The sequence below is a fragment of the Oncorhynchus clarkii genome, chromosome 20 (genome assembly GCF_045791955.1).
Source record: "Oncorhynchus clarkii lewisi isolate Uvic-CL-2024 chromosome 20, UVic_Ocla_1.0, whole genome shotgun sequence".
Taxonomy (NCBI): Eukaryota; Metazoa; Chordata; class Actinopteri; order Salmoniformes; family Salmonidae; genus Oncorhynchus; species Oncorhynchus clarkii.
The window spans coordinates 52,256,617-52,270,017 of NC_092166.1; the positions used below are offsets into that span (position 1 = coordinate 52,256,617).

The following is a 13,401-nucleotide window of genomic DNA, read 5'->3' on the forward strand; positions in this document are numbered from 1 at the left end:
ACAAAAGTATATTCATACAGTAAAGGAAATGAGCAATAGCCCCAGCTGGTGTCTACAATATGAAGCAATCTTTTCTTTAAAATGGTCCGACTGGAATACGAACTAGAACATGACATGAGCGTTTACAGTTTAAATGTGTAATTGACAAAAAAAGCGAAAGAATTTTGAAAAACGGCCCAGAAAGCACTTTTTTAAGGGGTGATAAGTTTTGGGAAAAAAAATCATTTTTTCAAAATTTTGCTTTTGGATGTTGACTTGGGTTGCATTTCCAACATGAAAAACCCCGGTGGAGCGCACTCGCCCCCTGTTGGATTTTTGAGGTGTTACAATTGGCAATTGCCATATGGCATTTGCCATATACTTTGCACGAATCAACGCCGCTTTGGGTGGTATTGGACATCGTGTATATGGTTTGTCCAATGCCAATATCTTGCCATTCATTTTTGTCCAATTCAGGGGGGTATTCCCTTACATGGATCCAAGAAAACTCCAGTTCACACTTCATGCAGCCTTGTCTTACGACAACCTACTGTCATGTAACAATGACAAGAAACTGTCATGTAACAATGACAAGAAACTGCCTGCGTTCTCCAAAAGCACATTCTTTCATGGATCCAAGAAAACTCCAGTTCACACTTCATGCAGCCTTGTCATACGACAACCTACTGTCATGTAACAATGACAAGCAACTTTCCTGTAACACTGATGTCAAAATGTCAGATGAAAAAGCAAGACCAAGAAAACTCCAGTTCACACTTCATGCAGCCTTGTCTTACGACAACCTACTGTCATGTAACAATGACAAGAAACTGTCATGTAACAATGACAAGAAACTGCCTGCGTTCTCCAAAAGCACATTCTTTCATGGATCCAAGAAAACTCCAGTTCACACTTCATGCAGCCTTGTCATACGACAACCTACTGTCATGTAACAATGACAAGCAACTTTCCTGTAACACTGATGTCAAAATGTCAGATGAAAAAGCAAGAAATTACTTACTTTCAGAGGAGCAGCGTAGCACACACCATTGAGGCCCACAAACAAAGCTGTGGATAGTTTCCTTGAAGCCAGAGCATGAAGAAAGAACAAATACAAATGCCGAAACAAATGCTAACAGAGCACAGTTGTTGAGATGCACCGAGCCTCTGCAAGTGCTGGAGCACAAACTAACAAGTCCACCAACAGCATAGCCTGACAAGACTGGACACTCTTGGTTGCTCCTTGTGGCAATTCCAAACAGCTGGGGAATTTGATCAATTGGTATTGTGTTTGCTTAGCATGCTGTAGGTAGTGGGATCGATGCCCGCATTCCCCAAAAACGTTTTTTTTGTGGATCCAAGAAAGCTCCAGTTCACACTTCATGCAGCCTTGTCTTACGACAACCTACTGTCATGTAACAATGACAAGCAACTTTCCTGTAACACTGATGTCAAAATGTCAGATGAAAAAGCAAGAAATTACTTACTTTCAGAGGAGCAGCGTAGCACACACCATTGAGGCCCACAAACAAAGCTGTGGATAGTTTCCTTGAAGCCAGAGCATGAAGAAAGAACAAATGCCGAAACCCGGGATCGAACCAGGGACTTTTAAATCTTCAGTCTAACGCTCTCCCAACTGAGCTATTTTGGCAATTCGCTAATTTTATTTCTGTGGCACCCTTGACAATTCACATGCATGTGACTCACAATTTTGACACTCAAAATGTACATCATAGCCAGTACGGGGATCAAACCCACGACCTTGGTGTTATTAGCACCACACTCTAACCAACTGAGCTAACCGGCCATTTGCTATTTTGCTCAATTGTTGAAATGCACCGAGCCTCTGCAAGTGCTGGCACGTAAACAAACAAGTCCACCAACAGCATAGCCTGACAAGACTGGACCCTCTAGGTTGCTTCTTGCGGAAATTCCAAACGGCTGGGGAATTAGCTCAAATGCTTTGCATGCGTGAGGTAGTGGGATCGATGCCTGCATTCTCCAAAAGCATATTCTTTCATGGATCCAAGAAAACTCCAGTTCACACTTCATGCAGCCTTGTCTTACGACAACCTACTGTCATGTAAACAATGACAAGAAACTGTCATGTAACAATGACAAGAAACTCTCATGTAACACTGATGTCACAATGTCAGATGAAAAAGAAAGACATTAGAGAGAAAATAGCGGGCCTCAATGGCGGGCCTTCATGCAGCCTTGTCTTACGACAACCTACTGTCATGTAAACAATGACAAGAAACTGTCATGTAACAATGACAAGAAACTCTCATGTAACACTGATGTCACAATGTCAGATGAAAAAGAAAGACATTACTTACTTTCAGAGAGCAGCGTATCACACACTCTAACCAACTGAGCTAACCGGCCGCTGGCTACAGAGCACAGTTGTTGAGATGCACCGAGCCTCTGCAAGTGCTGGAGCACAAACTAACAAGTCCACCAACAGCATAGCCTGACAAGACTGGACACTCTTGGTTGCTCTTTGTGGCAATTCCAAACAGCTGGGGAATTTGATCAATTGGTATTGTGTTTGCTTAGCATGCTATAGGTAGTGGGATCGATGCCCGCATTCCCCAAAAACATTTTTTTTTGTTGATCCAAGAAAGCTCCAGTTCAAACTTCATGCAGCCTTGTCTTACGACAACCTACTGTCATGTAACAATGACAAGCAACTTTCCTGTAACACTGATGTCAAAATGTCAGATGAAAAAGCAAGAAATTACTTACTTTCAGAGGAGCAGCGTAGCACACACCATTGAGGCCCACAAACAAAGCTGAGGATAGTTTCCTTGAAGCCAGAGCATGAAGAAAGAACAAATGCCGAAACCCGGGATCAAACCAGCGACCTTTACATCTTCAGTCTAACGCTCTCCCAACTGAGCTATTTCAGCAATTCACTAATTTTATTTCTGTGGCACCCTTGACAATTCACATGCATGTGACTCACAATTTTGACACTCAAAATGTACATCATAGCCAGTACGGGGATCAAACCCATGACCTTGGCGTTATTAGCACCACACTCTAACCAACTGAGCTAACCGGCCATTTGCTATTTTGCTCAATTGTCTAAATGCACCGAGCCTCTGCAAGTGCTGGCACGTAAACAAACAAGTCCACCAACAGCATAGCCTGACAAGACTGGACCCTTTAGGTTGCTTCTTGCGGAAATTCCAAACGGCTTGGGAATTAGCTCAAATGCTTTGCATGCGTGAGGTAGTGGGATCGATGCCTGCATTCTCCAAAAGCATATTCTTTCATGGATCCAAGAAAACTCCAGTTCACACTTCATGCAGCCTTGTCTTACGACAACCTACTGTCATGTAAACAATGACAAGAAACTGTCATGTAACAATGACAAGAAACTCTCATGTAACACTGATGTCACAATGTCAGATGAAAAAGAAAGACATTACTTACTTTCAGAGAGCAGCGTATCACACACTCTAAACAACTGAGCTAACCGGCCGCTGGCTACAGAGCACAGTTGTTGAGATGCACCGAGCCTCTGCAAGTGCTGGAGCACAAACTAACAAGTCCACCAACAGCATAGCCTGACAAGACTGGACACTCTTGGTTGCTCCTTGTGGCAATTCCAAACAGCTGGGGAATTTGATCAATTGGTATTGTGTTTGCTTAGCATGCTGTAGGTAGTGGGATCGATGCCCGCATTCCCCCAAAACATTTTTTTTTGTCGATCCAAGAAAGCTCCAGTTCACACTTCATGCAGCCTTGTCTTACGACAACCTACTGTCATGTAACAATGACAAGCAACTTTCCTGTAACACTGATGTCAAAATGTCAGATGAAAAAGCAAGAAATTACTTACTTTCAGAGGAGCAGCGTAGCACACACCATTGAGGCCCACAAACAAAGCTGTGGATAGTTTCCTTGAAGCCAGAGCATGAAGAAAGAACAAATGCCAAAACCCGGGATCGAACCAGCGACCTTTACATCTTCAGTCTAACGCTCTCCCAACTGAGCTATTTCGGCAATTCACTAATTTTATTTCTGTGGCACCCTTGACAATTCACATGCATGTGACTCACAATTTTGACACTCAAAATGTACATCATAGCCAGTACGGGGATCAAACCCATGACCTTGGCGTTATTAGCACCACACTCTAACCAACTGAGCTAACCGGCCATTTGCTATTTTGCTCAATTGTTGAAATGCACCGAGCCTCTGCAAGTGCTGGCACGTAAACAAACAAGTCCACCAACAGCATAGCCTGACAAGACTGGACCCTTTAGGTTGCTTCTTGCGGAAATTCCAAACGGCTGGGGAATTAGCTCAAATGCTTTGCATGCGTGAGGTAGTGGGATCGATGCCTGCATTCTCCAAAAGCATATTCTTTCATGGATCCAAGAAAACTCCAGTTCACACTTCATGCAGCCTTGTCTTACGACAACCTACTGTCATGTAAACAATGACAAGAAACTGTCATGTAACAATGACAAGAAACTCTCATGTAACCCTGATGTCACAATGTCAGATGAAAAAGAAAGACATTACTTACTTTCAGAGAGCAGCGTATCACACACTCTAACCAACTGAGCTAACCGGCCGCTGGCTACAGAGCACAGTTGTTGAGATGCACCGAGCCTCTGCAAGTGCTGGAGCACAAACTAACAAGTCCACCAACAGCATAGCCTGACAAGACTGGACACTCTTGGTTGCTCCTTGTGGCAATTCCAAACAGCTGGGGAATTTGATCAATTGGTATTGTGTTTGCTTAGCATGCTATAGGTAGTGGGATCGATGCCCGCATTCCCCAAAAACATTTTTTTTTGTGGATCCAAGAAAGCTCCAGTTCACACTTCATGCAGCCTTGTCTTACGACAACCTACTGTCATGTAACAATGACAAGCAACTTTCCTGTAACACTGATGTCAAAATGTCAGATGAAAAAGCAAGAAATTACTTACTTTCAGAGGAGCAGCGTAGTACACACCATTGAGGCCCACAAACAAAGCTGTGGATAGTTTCCTTGAAGCCAGAGCATCAAGAAAGAACAAATACAAATGCCGAAACCCGGGATCGAACCAGGGACCTTTAGATCTTCAGTCTAACGCTCTCCCAACTGAGCTATTTCGGCAATTCACTAATTTTTTTTCACCCTTGACAATTCACATGCATGTGACTCACAATTTTGACACTCAAAATGTATATCATAGCCAGTACGGGGATCGAACCCATGACCTTGGCGTTATTAGCACCACACTCTAACCAACTGAGCTAACCGGCCATTTGCTATTTTGCTCAATTGTTGAAATGCACCGAGCCTCTGCAAGTGTGCAAGTGCTGGCACGTAAACAAACAAGTCCACCAACAGCATAGCCTGACAAGACTGGACCCTTTAGGTTGCTTCTTGCGGAAATTCCAAACGGCTGGGGAATTAGCTCAAATGCTTAGCATGCGTGAGGGCCGTGCGGTAGGGCCAGACCTACCGGGAAGTCATCAAATGAACTTTGTCGGACATTCGGTTTCCGTTTTATAAAATAAACAAGTTTTGGACCATTTTTCTGCTATCCCGGAAATTCCCACAAGAGGGCATACGGAATCATATGGCAATTTGGCAAAACATCACGAATCACGACGGGGCCTTATCTCGAAAACGGAAAATATTTCGAAGCCGAAACTTGGTGAGCGTAGGTTTGGCATAATGGGCAGTTGGCCCCGAACAAGATGGCGTCTAGGCCTCAACGGTTTTTGAGTTATGGCCGTTTTTCTGGGATTAAAGGTCCAAAATGGAAGTAGAGAAATTATTTTTCCACTTCAGGTCAAAGTCAAGGAGCCTCCGGTGTCAATAAAAAAAGAACCAGCCATTTATCTATCGTCATTTAAGAGAAACGGAACAATGACAACTTGTTGATGGTCACAAATAGGCGTCTTTTTTTTCAACGGTTACAGATCCAGTTGCAGGGTGTTCATACGAATCTTTTTAAAGTGTGCTGCGGAGCTCTGCGAGATTTCTGTGATTTTCTATGATTTTCTGAAATAACACACACATACTAAACCCTCCGTAAATAACTCAGTTCTTAACGTAAAGACTTAAAACTCAGGATTATGTAAAAGCATACCCCAATGAGGATATGTGGTGACTTATAGCTTCCTAGGCCAACCGGAAGTGCCATAATTGGTGTCTCAGGGGCTGTTTCGAAGGGTTAAAAAATTCATTTTGACCATTACGAAAATGACGACGTTTAGAAAAGTCTCAGAGACGCAAGGCTAGGTGCATTGAAACCGGCTCGGCCCATAGAGACGGACCCCAACGTTTCTGTCCGATAGCTCGTTCAAGGACCCTGTAGCAAGGCATGGAAAAAAGTGGATTTTCAGCACCAATTAGGGTTTTTCTCGGACACCAAATGACCTATCGAGCCGAAACTTGGGATTCGGGGTCGCCTCAGCTAGGCCAACACATAACATAAGAAATGGACCCGCAGCTAGAACGTAACTACGTGTTTTATGGTTTTTTTATGGTTTTAACCGAAGGCGTTGTGAATTTTGGGCCAGCTCTGAAGTATGTAATAGTTGGCTACTAAACGAGTTGGAAAAAGTGGGTTTGGTGTCAGTTTGTATCAGTTTGGTGTCAGAATGATATCTAATTGAATGATGGACTCTTGTCCACTTGACTCTTGTACATTTGCAATATGTTTAAACAGTGAGGTACCATCACCAAAAGCGACATTCTGAAATCAACCCTAACGAGCGATTGAGATGAACCAGAATCACTGCAAAGACATCCCGAGTTCATCGGGCCAGTCAATTTCACATTCCTGCAGGATTTTTATAGCATGACCAATTGGTGATGGTACCTGCCCATTAAAACATATTGCAAATGCACAGTGACTTTGAAAAAGTAAGGAAACATAAACAATTTTTTTTTATTTTTGGGTGACCAGTTGCACGTGCATTTGCAATATGATTCTATAGTGAAAAAACATCACCAAATGCGACATTCTGAAATCTACCCTAACGAGCGATTGAGATGAACCAGAATCACTGCAAAGCCATCCCGAGTTCATCGGTCCAGTCAATTTCACATTCCTGCAGGATTTTTATAGCATGACCAATTCGTGATGGTACCTGCCCATTAAAACATATTGCAAATGCACAGTGACTTTGAAAAAGTAAGGAAACATAAACAAAACATTTTTATTTTTGGGTGACCAGTTGCACGTGCATTTGCAATATGATTCTATAGTGAAAAAACATCACCAAATGCGACATTCTGAAATCAACCCAAACGAGCGATTGAGATGACCCAGAATCACTGCAAAGCCATCCCGAGTTCATCGGGCCAGTCAATTTCACATTCCTGCAGGATTTTTATAGCATGACCAATTCGTGATGGTACCTGCCCATTAAAACATATTGCAAATGCACAGTGACTTTGAAAAAGTAAGGAAACATAAACACATTTTTTTTATTTTTGGGTGACCAGTTGCACGTGCATTTGCAATATGATTCTATAGTGAAAAAACATCACCAAAAACGACATTCTGAAATCAACCCAAACGAGCGATTGAGATGACCCAGAATCACTGCAAAGCCATCCCGAGTTCATCCGGCCAGTCAATTTCACATTCCTGCAGGATTTTTATAGCATGACAAATTCGTGATGGTACCTGCCCATTAAAACATATTGAAAATGCACAGTGACTTTGAAAAAGTAAGGAAACATAGAATCAAATTATTTTTTTTTGGGTTACCAGTTGCACATTTCAGATCACCAGTTGCACATTTCAGATCACCAGTTGCACATTTCAGATCACCAGTTGCACGGAGGAAAATCGTTACCTTTGACTTTGACTTTTGACTTCCTATGACATCATATTGCAAATGGACAAAACATATGCCTTATGCACAAGTAAAACAAAAAAAAAATATGATAATACAAGTTGACAAAGGTATAGTTTGAGCAAAGTATAGTTTGAATTTTGAGCATGACAAATTCGTGAAGGTACCTGCCCATTAAAACATATTGCAAATGCACAGTGACTTTGAAAAAGTAAGGAAACATAGAATCAAATTTTTTTTTTTGGGGTTACCAGTTGCACATTTCAGATCACCAGTTGCACATTTCAGATCACCAGTTGCACGGAGGAAAATCGTTACTTTTGACTTTGACTTTTGACTTCCTATGACATCATATTGCAAATGGACAAAACATATGCCTTATGCACAAGTAAAACAAAAAAAAATTATGATAATACAAGTTGACAAAGGTATAGTTTGAGCAAAGTATAGTTTGAATTTTGAGCATGACAAATTCGTGATGGTACCTGCCCATTAAAACATATTGCAAATGCACAGTAACTTTGAAAAAGTAAGGAAACATAAACAAATGGACATAATGAAATCATCATTTTTTTTTTCCGGTTACCAGTTGCACGCGCATTTGCAATATGATTCTATAGTGAAAAAACATCACCAAATGGACATGATGAAATCAACACAACGAGTGATGGAAATGAACAACTATCACTGCCCGGCCGTCCCGAGTTCATCAGTTCAGTCAATTTTGGCCCCCCAAAAAATTGACTTTTGACTTTGACTTTTAACTTCCTATGAAATCATATTGCAAATGGACAAATCATCTTCCTTATGCACAAGTAAAAAAAATTAAATTATGATAAAACATTTTACAAAAGTATATTCATACACTTCTTACACATGATTAATTGTCTTAAAATCGAAACAATTTTGAAAAACGGTCCAGAAAGCACTTTTTTTAGTTTTTAAAGTTTAAAAAAAAAATCACATTTTCGACTTTTGACATCCTATTAAATCATATTGCAAATGGACAAAACATATGCCTTATGCACAAGTAAAAAAAAAAAAAAAAAAAAAATAATGATAATAAAATACGAATAAAGTATGTTGATACAGTTCTTATACGTGTGTAATTGACACAAAATTCGAAAGAATTTTGAAAAACGGTCCAGAAAGCACTTTTTTAAGGGTGTGTGAAGTTTTTTATAAAATTTTGACATTTTTGACTTTTGACTTTTGACTTCCTATGAAATCATATTCCAAACGGAGAAAACATATGCCTTATGCACAAGTAAAAAAAAATTAAAAAAAATGATAATAAAGTATGACTAAAGTATGTTGATAAAGTTCTTATACATGTGTAATTGACATAAAAATTGAAAGAATTTTGAAAAACGGTCCAGAAAGCACTTTTTTGAGGATGAGTGAAGTTTTTTACCAAATTTTGACATTTTTGACTTTTGACTTTTGACTTCCTATGAAATCATATTGCAAATGGACAAAACATATGCCTTATGCGCATGTAATTAAAAAAAAAAAATTTGATATCAAAATTGCCATATGGCATTTGCCATATACTTTGCACGAATCAACGCCGCTTTGGGTGGTATTGGACATCGTGTATATGGTTTGTCCAATGCCAATATCTTGCCATTCATTTTTGTCCAATTCAGGGGGGTATTCCCTTACATGGATCCAAGAAAACTCCAGTTCACACTTCATGCAGCCTTGTCTTACGACAACCTACTGTCATGTAACAATGACAAGAAACTGTCATGTAACAATGACAAGAAACTGCCTGCGTTCTCCAAAAGCAAATTCTTTCATGGATCCAAGAAAACTCCAGTTCACACTTCATGCAGCCTTGTCATACGACAACCTACTGTCATGTAACAATGACAAGCAACTTTCCTGTAACACTGATGTCAAAATGTCAGATGAAAAAGCAAGAAATTACTTACTTTCAGAGGAGCAGCGTAGCACACACCATTGAGGCCCACAAACAAAGCTGTGGATAGTTTCCTTGAAGCCAGAGCATGAAGAAAGAACAAATACAAATGCCGAAACCCGGGACCTTCAGATCTTCAGTCTAACGCTCTCCCAACTGAGCTATTTCGGCAATTCATTAAATGTATTTCTGTGGCACCCTTGACAATTCACATGCATGTGACTCACAATTTTGACACTCAAAATGTACATCATAGCCAGTACGGGGATCAAACCCATGACCTTGTTGTTATTAGCACCACACTCTAACCAACTGAGCTAACCGGCCATTTGCTATTTTGCTCAATTGTTGAAATGCACCGAGCCTCTGCAAGTGCTGTCATGTAAACAATGACAAGAAACTGTCATGTAAAAATGACAAGAAACTCTCATGTAACCCTGATGTCACAATGTCAGATGAAAAAGAAAGACATTACTTACTTTCAGAGAGCAGCGTATCACACACTCTAACCAACTGAGCTAACCGGCCGCTGGCTACAGAGCACAGTTGTTGAGATGCACCGAGCCTCTGCAAGTGCTGGAGCACAAACTAACAAGTCCACCAACAGCATAGCCTGACAAGACTGGACACTCTTGGTTGCTCCTTGTGGCAATTCCAAACAGCTGGGGAATTTGATCAATTGGTATTGTGTTTGCTTAGCATGCTGTAGGTAGTGGGATCGATGTCCGCATTCCCCAAAAACATTTTTTTTTGTGGATCCAAGAAAGCTCCAGTTCACACTTCATGCAGCCTTGTTTTACGACAACCTACTGTCATGTAACAATGACAAGCAACTTTCCTGTAACACTGATGTCAAAATGTCAGATGAAAAAGCAAGAAATTACTTACTTTCAGAGGAGCAGCGTAGCACACACCATTGAGGCCCACAAACAAAGCTGTGGATAGTTTCCTTGAAGCCAGAGCATGAAGAAAGAACAAATGCCGAAACCCGGGATCGAACCAGGGACTTTTAAATCTTCAGTCTAACGCTCTCCCAACTGAGCTATTTTGGCAATTCGCTAATTTTATTTCTGTGGCACCCTTGACAATTCACATGCATGTGACTCACAATTTTGACACTCAAAATGTACATCATAGCCAGTACGGGGATCAAACCCATGACCTTGGTGTTATTAGCACCACACTCTAACCAACTGAGCTAACCGGCCATTTGCTATTTTGCTCAATTGTTGAAATGCACCGAGCCTCTGCAAGTGCTGGCACGTAAACAAACAAGTCCACCAACAGCATAGCCTGACAAGACTGGACCCTCTAGGTTGCTTCTTGCGGAAATTCCAAACGGCTGGGGAATTAGCTCAAATGCTTTGCATGCGTGAGGTAGTGGGATCGATGCCTGCATTCTCCAAAAGCATATTCTTTCATGGATCCAAGAAAACTCCAGTTCACACTTCATGCAGCCTTGTCTTACGACAACCTACTGTCATGTAAACAATGACAAGAAACTGTCATGTAACAATGACAAGAAACTCTCATGTAACACTGATGTCACAATGTCAGATGAAAAAGAAAGACATTAGAGAGAAAATAGCGGGCCTCAATGGCGGGCCTTCATGCAGCCTTGTCTTACGACAACCTGCTGTCATGTAAACAATGACAAGAAACTGTCATGTAACAATGACAAGAAACTCTCATGTAACACTGATGTCACAATGTCAGATGAAAAAGAAAGACATTAGAGAGAAAATAGCGGGCCTCAATGGCGGGCCTTCATGCAGCCTTGTCTTACGACAACCTACTGTCATGTAAACAATGACAAGAAACTGTCATGTAACAATGACAAGAAACTCTCATGTAACCCTGATGTCACAATGTCAGATGAAAAAGAAAGACATTACTTACTTTCAGAGAGCAGCGTATCACACACTCTAACCAACTGAGCTAACCGGCCGCTGGCTACAGAGCACAGTTGTTGAGATGCACCGAGCCTCTGCAAGTGCTGGAGCACAAACTAACAAGTCCACCAACAGCATAGCCTGACAAGACTGGACACTCTTGGTTGCTCCTTGTGGCAATGCCAAACAGCTGGGGAATTTGATCAATTGGTATTGTGTTTGCTTAGCATGCTATAGGTAGTGGGATCGATGCCCGCATTCCCCAAAAACATATTCTTTCATGGATCCAAGAAAACTCCAGTTCACACTTCATGCAGCCTTGTCTTACGACAACCTACTGTCATGTAGCAATGACAAGCAACTTTCCTGTAACACTGATGTCAAAATGTCAGATGAAAAAGCAAGAAATTACTTACTTTCAGAGGAGCAGCGTAGCACACACCATTGAGGCCCACAAACAAAGCTGTGGATAGTTTCCTTGAAGCCAGAGCATGAAGAAAGAACAAATACAAATGCCGAAACCCGGGATCGAACCAGTGACCTTTAGATCTTCAGTCTAACGCTCTCCCAACTGAGCTATTTCGGGAATTCACTAAATGTATTTCTGTGGCACCCTTGACAATTCACATGCATGTGACTCACAATTTTGACAATCAAAATGTACATCATAACCAGTACAGGGATCGAACCCATGACCTTGGCGTTATTAGCATCACACTCTAACCAACTGAGCTAACCCGCCATTTGGTATTTTGCTCAATTGTGGAAATGCACCGAGCCTCTGCAAGTGCTGGCATGTAAACAAACAAGTCCACCAACAGCATAGCCTGACAAGACTGGACCCTCTAGGTTGCTTCTTGCGGAAATTCCAAACGGCTGGGGAATTAGCTCAAATGCTTAGCATGCGTGAGGTTGTGGGATCGATGCCTGCATTCTCCAAAAGCAAATTCTTTCATGGATCCAAGAAAACTCCAGTTCACACTTCATGCAGCCTTGTCTTACGACAACCTACTGTCATGTAACAATGAGAAGCAACTTTCCTGTAACACTGATGTCAAAATGTCAGATGAAAAAGCAAGAAATTACTTACTTTCAGAGTAGCAGCGTAGCACACACCATTGAGGCCCACAAACAAAGCTGTGGATAGTTTCCTTGAAGCCAGAGCATGAAGAAAGAACTAATACAAATGCCGAAACCCGGGATCGAACCAGGGACCTTCAGATCTTCAGTCTAACGCTCTCCCAACTGAGCTATTTCGGCAATTCATTAAATGTATTTCTGTGGCACCCTTGACAATTCACATGCATGTGACTCACAATTTTGACACTCAAAATGTACATCATAACCAGTACGGGGATCGAACCCATGACCTTGGCGTTATTAGCATCACACTCTAACCAACTGAGCTAACCGGCCTTTTGGTATTTTGCTCAATTGTGGAAATGCACCGAGCCTCTGCAAGTGCTGGCACGTAAACAAACAAGTCCACCAACAGCATAGCCTGACAAGACTGGACCCTCTAGGTTGCTTCTTGCGGAAATTCCAAACGGCTGGGGAATTAGCTCAAATGCTTAGCATGCGTGAGGTAGTGGGATCGATGCCTGCATTCTCCAAAAGCAAATTCTTTCATGGATCCAAGAAAACTCCAGTTCACACTTCATGCAGCCTTGTCTTACGACAACCTACTGTCATGTAAACAATGACAAGAAACTGTCATGTAACAATGACAAGAAACTCTCATGTAACACTGATGTCACAATGTCAGATGAAAAAGAAAGA

At 41.4% G+C, this 13,401-nt stretch overlaps 8 non-coding genes across 8 annotated transcripts; all 8 read right to left on the reverse strand.

Moving 5' to 3' along the window:
* Positions 1 to 1,557: 1,557 nt before the first annotated feature.
* trnaf-gaa (transfer RNA phenylalanine (anticodon GAA)) lies at positions 1,558 to 1,630 on the reverse strand. Its single transcript has one exon. It is a non-coding gene; the product is annotated as a tRNA-Phe (tRNA).
* A 1,343-nt stretch (positions 1,631 to 2,973) lies between these two features.
* trnai-aau (transfer RNA isoleucine (anticodon AAU)) lies at positions 2,974 to 3,047 on the reverse strand. The gene has a single exon. It is a non-coding gene; the product is annotated as a tRNA-Ile (tRNA).
* A 1,028-nt stretch (positions 3,048 to 4,075) lies between these two features.
* trnai-aau (transfer RNA isoleucine (anticodon AAU)) lies at positions 4,076 to 4,149 on the reverse strand. Its single transcript has one exon. It is a non-coding gene; the product is annotated as a tRNA-Ile (tRNA).
* An 879-nt stretch (positions 4,150 to 5,028) lies between these two features.
* Positions 5,029 to 5,101, reverse strand: trnaf-gaa (transfer RNA phenylalanine (anticodon GAA)). Its single transcript has one exon. It is a non-coding gene; the product is annotated as a tRNA-Phe (tRNA).
* A 76-nt stretch (positions 5,102 to 5,177) lies between these two features.
* Positions 5,178 to 5,251, reverse strand: trnai-aau (transfer RNA isoleucine (anticodon AAU)). The gene has a single exon. It is a non-coding gene; the product is annotated as a tRNA-Ile (tRNA).
* Positions 5,252 to 10,709: 5,458 nt separating this feature from the next.
* Positions 10,710 to 10,782, reverse strand: trnaf-gaa (transfer RNA phenylalanine (anticodon GAA)). The gene has a single exon. It is a non-coding gene; the product is annotated as a tRNA-Phe (tRNA).
* Positions 10,783 to 12,809: 2,027 nt separating this feature from the next.
* trnaf-gaa (transfer RNA phenylalanine (anticodon GAA)) lies at positions 12,810 to 12,882 on the reverse strand. The gene has a single exon. It is a non-coding gene; the product is annotated as a tRNA-Phe (tRNA).
* An 82-nt stretch (positions 12,883 to 12,964) lies between these two features.
* trnai-aau (transfer RNA isoleucine (anticodon AAU)) lies at positions 12,965 to 13,038 on the reverse strand. The gene has a single exon. It is a non-coding gene; the product is annotated as a tRNA-Ile (tRNA).
* Positions 13,039 to 13,401: the final 363 nt, after the last annotated feature.